General features: G+C 37.1%; 1 protein-coding gene across 1 annotated transcript in view; it reads right to left on the reverse strand.

Moving 5' to 3' along the window:
- Positions 1-2,517, reverse strand: part of zmiz1a (zinc finger, MIZ-type containing 1a) — a 143,388-nt gene extending 140,871 nt beyond the window's left edge. Inside the window, exon 1 of the mRNA XM_077236786.1 lies at positions 2,258-2,517. The gene's annotated coding sequence lies outside the window, so the exon portion shown is untranslated. The remainder of the gene's footprint in view (positions 1-2,257) is intronic.
- Between the last annotated feature and the right edge of the window lie 3,483 nt (positions 2,518-6,000).

A 6,000-nucleotide genomic window follows, 5' to 3' on the forward strand; every position in this document is an offset into this window, starting at 1 on the left:
TTACATGACTTTGGCTAAAACCTCTGCCCTTGGTAATGATGATCCTCAACCTGGGGCCCCTGTCTGAAGAAGGGAGGAAAATAAACTCAATTCCTCTCCTCTCCTCTCCTAGACAAATTCTCCATTCCTGACTCATAGGCTACAAGTTAAGCCACTCATACAGAGGACGTCACACTGGTGGGTAAATCTACTGCGTTTTAAAATACACCCCCAGCAGACTCATCAAATTAGACTCTAGTCTTCATTTTTAAACATTTGCAAACAATAATTGGCCTTTAAAATATGCCTCCTCCAATAATGTTAACATGAACCAACACCACAATTCAAAATGAGTGAGCTGAAAGTTAGGTACTTTCACCTTTGTTCCAGATGCAATCTGCCCTGAAGTAAGGGGGAAGTTTTTAACATTATCAGCACACACACAGCCATGTAAACATTGACTGTGATTGTACAGATTTAAAGAGGTGACCAAGAAATTGTCATTAAATGGAAACTTTGACTGAAGAAACCACCCTAAAAAAACTGTCTGCATTCAACAACCGTGTCCACTAAAAAAAAGAAACTCTTGTGTTAAAACTTAGTTTAGAGGAAACAAAACCTATTTTCATAAAACAATGACAATTTACTGTAAACTCAAATTGTTGCTAGAAAGAATTCCGGCTATATGTTTAGGCTTCTTGTAGTACTATTGGCAGAAGACTCTCCTAAAGTAATTAAATATGTATTTCTAGAATAAAAAGCATTAACATGACCATGCATAAAGCTTGGGCCATGCTAGATGCTTGGGCATAAACCATCAATAGATAACTTGATTCAACATCATGTAGGAAAATAAAAACTATTAACAAAAGCTGACCGATGTAATAATTATCTGTAAAATAAAATATTCACTTACTAAGCACACAAAATAGCCCATGGATTACCAAGAGAACACTTGGTGGACACTTGGCATGCGTGAACTGTATTGTATCTTGCAACCAGTCTTTGATAGATTACTTCAAAATGTAATCTGGCAACTATTACAAATTGCATGGCTAAAATTGTAATAATCAGTGGCCATTTTCAGATAAACTTCATATCACTTCTGGATTTTGAACATGAGCAAAGAGAAACATACTCCTAAACAATACCTTTGTCAACTTATTCTTACATCACATATTGCACTTATTTGTGATTCAATTTTCAGCATCAAGTAGGCTACTATTCTGTACTATTGTGAACGTACTAATATGAATTTGTGATGTCCCAAAACTTTGTATTACAAGCACTTCTGTTGGACTTATGATACATCGCTTTTTTTCATTTTTTGAAAACAATAATTGCATTGCACATCACTCTTTTTAAAGTATTTGCTTACATTTCTTTTTGGGTGTATTATTTACATTTTAGGGGCACACTCTGTAAACTACTGATCATTTAAACATTATTGCGTTTCCTGGTAGGCAATGTAACCCATATGCAATGATAAAATAAGTCAACTATAAGTCAACTGTCATCTAATTATGTATATATAAAACGGAATGGTTTCTAATAGCAAACACTTGATTTTTCTAATCGGATTACGACATCCAGATCAAATAGTCAGTGGGCACCCAACACTGCTTGTGTCCTCAAAGTCTGTTCCATTCAAGCATTCACCGAATCCAAGATTCGAACGAAATGTTACAATATCAGCGATCACAATGCATCAACGCGGTTGTCCTGTTACTACACAACGGCATGAAACATCACATTTCAGCACATGGTTGAAAGCCTTGTTTCCTATTCCTTATCAAGACGCTGCAATATAATTTCACCTAATCAAAAAGACCCGGCGAATTTAAATTACATTTCTGCAACGAAGCCATCCAATTGTGCCCATCTACGTGCCAACCAACCGTCCACCGCATGACAGTGCCCTCTTCATCTGAACAATGCAACACACCAAAACGATATGCTGAGTGGTATGTAAACGGTGGGCTTCTCCAGTTCAGCCAAATTCCGCGTTCCTCTGAACGCCACTGTCCAGGGGAAAAAAGCGCTCAATAGTGCTTTGCTTCGAAAACACAAAGCCAACGTATCGCCAACGCTTCAGTAAGTGCAATTGTTTCCTGGGCAGAAATACATGTGTACACATCTCAGCGATACTTTAAGTGACTCTATTGTTAGCTGAGGTTGGAGCTAGCGCGGAGGCTACGGATTCATTTCAATGCAATGCATAAAAACCTTCCCTGCGAGCAAGGTGTGAAAATGATAGGAAAACACAAACACAACTTACTTTTGGGTCCAATCACAGCACGGCGCCTAAAACCTCCTGGATTTGAAGTTACGATCTGTTTTCTCCCCTCACAATTCACAAACACTGAGAGAAAAGCGCACGGCGTTTCGTTAGTGTGACTGTCTGAATCAACTAACGTAGTGCACGGCAAGTTGAAGTGTCAAATTACACGGGCTATTCTATTACCACAGAGCCATGCTTGCTGGTTGCTGACAAAATGTGTCCCAGAGTCGCGTAAAGCGCTCGCGCCTTTGGAAGACACCAGGCGGCGTGTGTAGATGAACGGACTGGATTCACACGCGAGTGCCAGGTCGTTTGAATACTACAGTATATCGTTTGGCTTTATTTTATTGTATTTCCAGGATATCGATGGAAACGTGCTTAGGTAAGACTAAAGATGTATCAAAAACACATCAGATGTAAAGTGTGATTATTGTTATAATTTACAATTTATAAAAGGAGGAGGGCTTGTGTTACTTAGTTTTATTAATATCTTGTATTTTAAGTAGATAAGAATTACATCTTGTGACCATTAAAATATGAGTAAACATCAAATAAACAATTGTATACACAAATACAGGAAATAACAAATAGTTGTGTATATAATTGTATACTATAGGCCTACTATATACTGTTGTGTGTGTGTGTGTGTGTGTGTGTGTGTGTGTGTGTGTGTGTGTGTGTGTGTGTGTGTGTGTGTGTGTGTGTGTGTACTGTAAACATACTGTAATATATATATATATATATATGAAATAATTTGTTTTTGTATATATTATACATGTATACATCATATGCACAATATACAAAACAAATAATTGAATGTGTGTGTGTGTGTGTGTATATATATGTGCTATAAATGTGGAAATAAAGCATAATGTTGAGTTTTAAGTTGTAATATCATACTCTTGTTTTAAGTTTTTTTCTTTTTTCCTTTCTACATTAAAAAAATGATATTAGGCTATTTCAAATTAAATTATATTATGGCTTATTGTGTTTGTATAAATGTTTGACAAAAACAAATAATAATATGTATTATAAAATTACATGGTTTTTATAATTTCAGATATTGATATAAACAGAAGTTATTCTCAAAGAAATCTCGTCCCAAAACACAAACAAAACGTGCGTCCATGTGAGTCCTCTTACTTCCCGCTAATACAAGGAACAGCTCATTCCGTATTTTGCGATTCGCCGATGGAAAGCTCTGAATAACAAAGACATGTTTGAGAGCAGCAGCGCCAGGCTTGGCTGAGTGGTGACGTCAAGGAACAATGACTCTTCCAACAGTGCCGAGACACCGCGCGCATCTACTGGCTCCTCAGCCAATGCTGCACGACTCAACTGACCAGGGGGAGGCCGCGCGACGCGAGCGAGCGTCTAGTAGTGCATCAGAGAGAATCACTCACTGCACACGCTGCGCTTCCTCACACCACCAGAACGAAATTCCAGCATGCCTGTCTGTATGACTTATGTCCTAAAATATGGAGATATGCAAATGCCCTGCATGGGATTTTACAGCTTGTAATTTCTTTCCTCCTGACAAGAGCAAAGCAAAACACTCAATACATAACAAGAGGTATCACTATTTTCAATACAGGCGTGGAGTGCTGAAAAACATAATATTCCCATTTGTCTGCAACTAAAATAGTTTATAAATCTGCAATGAATCCCTGAAGTGTGTAAATTAGTGACAAGTACAAAGAGTGCTGTTGACACAATCTGCACCACTGCTTGTAACACTAATAGAAAACATTAACATTAAAATTAAATTAATTTATATTAAACTAAAAATTATTCAAATGTACTATAATTATTATGTCATCCCCCATGACACCACTATTTCATTTTAAGCATTTAAATCCAATATGGTAAAATTATAGAAATAATTTTAATTCAAAACAAAAGAAATATTGAATATAATTATATATATTATAAAACATAATTAACAGTGTGTTTTTGTTTGTTTGTTTGATTGGTTGCTTGGTTGGTTGGTTGGTTGTTTGCATGTACATTGCAACTCGTGTGTTGCAAACCAAATTAGAGATTTAGATGAGCCCAGTCCTGTCAACCATTAACATGATTACAAATCAAAATATAAACCAGATGTGAAAATTTAAATCCTTCCTATAAATCTTTTATATTTTTGCATTTTCTGCTGTCACCTCAGGATGATGTTGCTCACAGCCTCACACTGTAAAAAAAAGTTGCTGCGTGCCTTACATTTTTAAGTACAATCAACTTGGATGTTAAAGTCATTTCTGCTTAAATTACATTAAACTAACTTTACAAAATTACAAATTACAAAAAAGAATATAATCTTAGTTGAATCTAAACGTTGAAAATTGCTTAATTTATTATGAGTTAAAGCAATGTAAAATCAGATGTTGTCATAACGTATTGCTCATAATTGTTTTTACAGTGCACGTATGATTTAACACTTATAGCTCATGAATAACTAAACCAATGGTGTTACAACACTCCCTGTCAATTCAAAGAACTTATTGTTTTGATTACACTGTGACATACAGTATTTCTCAATAGAGCGTTAGACTTTTTTTTCTGGCATCTGTCAATTATTTCCCAATCTTTATCCAGTGCTTTCACAGAAAGTGTTTGGAAGTGTCTTTTGACATCCTTAGCATCTCCACTGCACCGCTGTCGACATTAATTCATGGGACCCATTCTCTGAGCACTTTGTCTCAAGGACACTTGCTCCTGTACAGTTATCTAAGTTGGCAGGGATAAATCTAGCAGATGACATCACCGGTCACAGGCAGTCATTCATATTTATTTCTGTCCTGTTCTTAGAAGGAGAGTTCATGATCCGCCAAATGACAATTTAAGTGCTGCAGACAATGTCAAAGCACCCTTTTCCCCAATTTCAAATATTGTCCATTAGTTTTCCAATTTCTGTTTTAAACACACTTCCTTTTCGATCTTGGCTAGTTTGAATGAATGTTTTTTTGTTGTTGTTGTTGTTTTTTAAATGCTTTTATTCCTTAAGGTCTTGACTCGAGACATTTCATCCAGGTTTGACTTTCAAAGTGATTTAACAGATGCTGTTGGATTTGTCGATAGGATGACTGGTGGCTCAGATGGCTTTTGCAAAGATGGATATCCTCGTGTAACATCAGTATCAAAGCACGGCGTTAGTAATGCTGAGTACCTCAGTGTCTATTGTGATATACCTTTTAAGCTGCTTGTAATATCCTGTGTTCTGGGCCATTAATCATGTTTTTGTGAAGTCCTTCAAAGATGCCACAGTTCATGCGAACAAAATCACGAGCAGTCAATGAACAGCACACTTCAGTTCAAAGCTGGTTGTTGCAAGAGCTCTTAGTGTTGGTGGATAAGCCCTCCACTCTTACATTCTGAGACAATATGACCAGATGGCTGCCAAGAAGATGGATGGACTTTAGGTGGAGTGACTTTAGCTTGACTGAACCTCCGTATAATTTCATACACACACAGATGCAAGAAATCACGATAGAATTTAGAAGGTCTTAGAAAAAAAACATCAACCCCCCCCCCCCCCCCCCCCCCCCCCCCCCCCCCCCCCCCCCCCCCCCCCCCGGTTGAACACTTATTAGGATTTGAGATGTGCAAGAGTGTTTTGATGTGATTTATATAATGTTGCCTTAAAAAAAACTGAAAGATAAAAGATAGAAGGATATGTATGCCCCCCCCCCCCCCCCCCCCCCGGGTAATTTACTGAATTACAATTTAAAGAAATTAATTTCCAG

The sequence above is a fragment of the Siphateles boraxobius genome, unplaced genomic scaffold, assembly GCF_051911475.1.
Source record: "Siphateles boraxobius isolate OS27281-9 unplaced genomic scaffold, OSU_SipBor_1 20, whole genome shotgun sequence".
NCBI classification, from domain to species: Eukaryota; Metazoa; Chordata; class Actinopteri; order Cypriniformes; family Leuciscidae; genus Siphateles; species Siphateles boraxobius.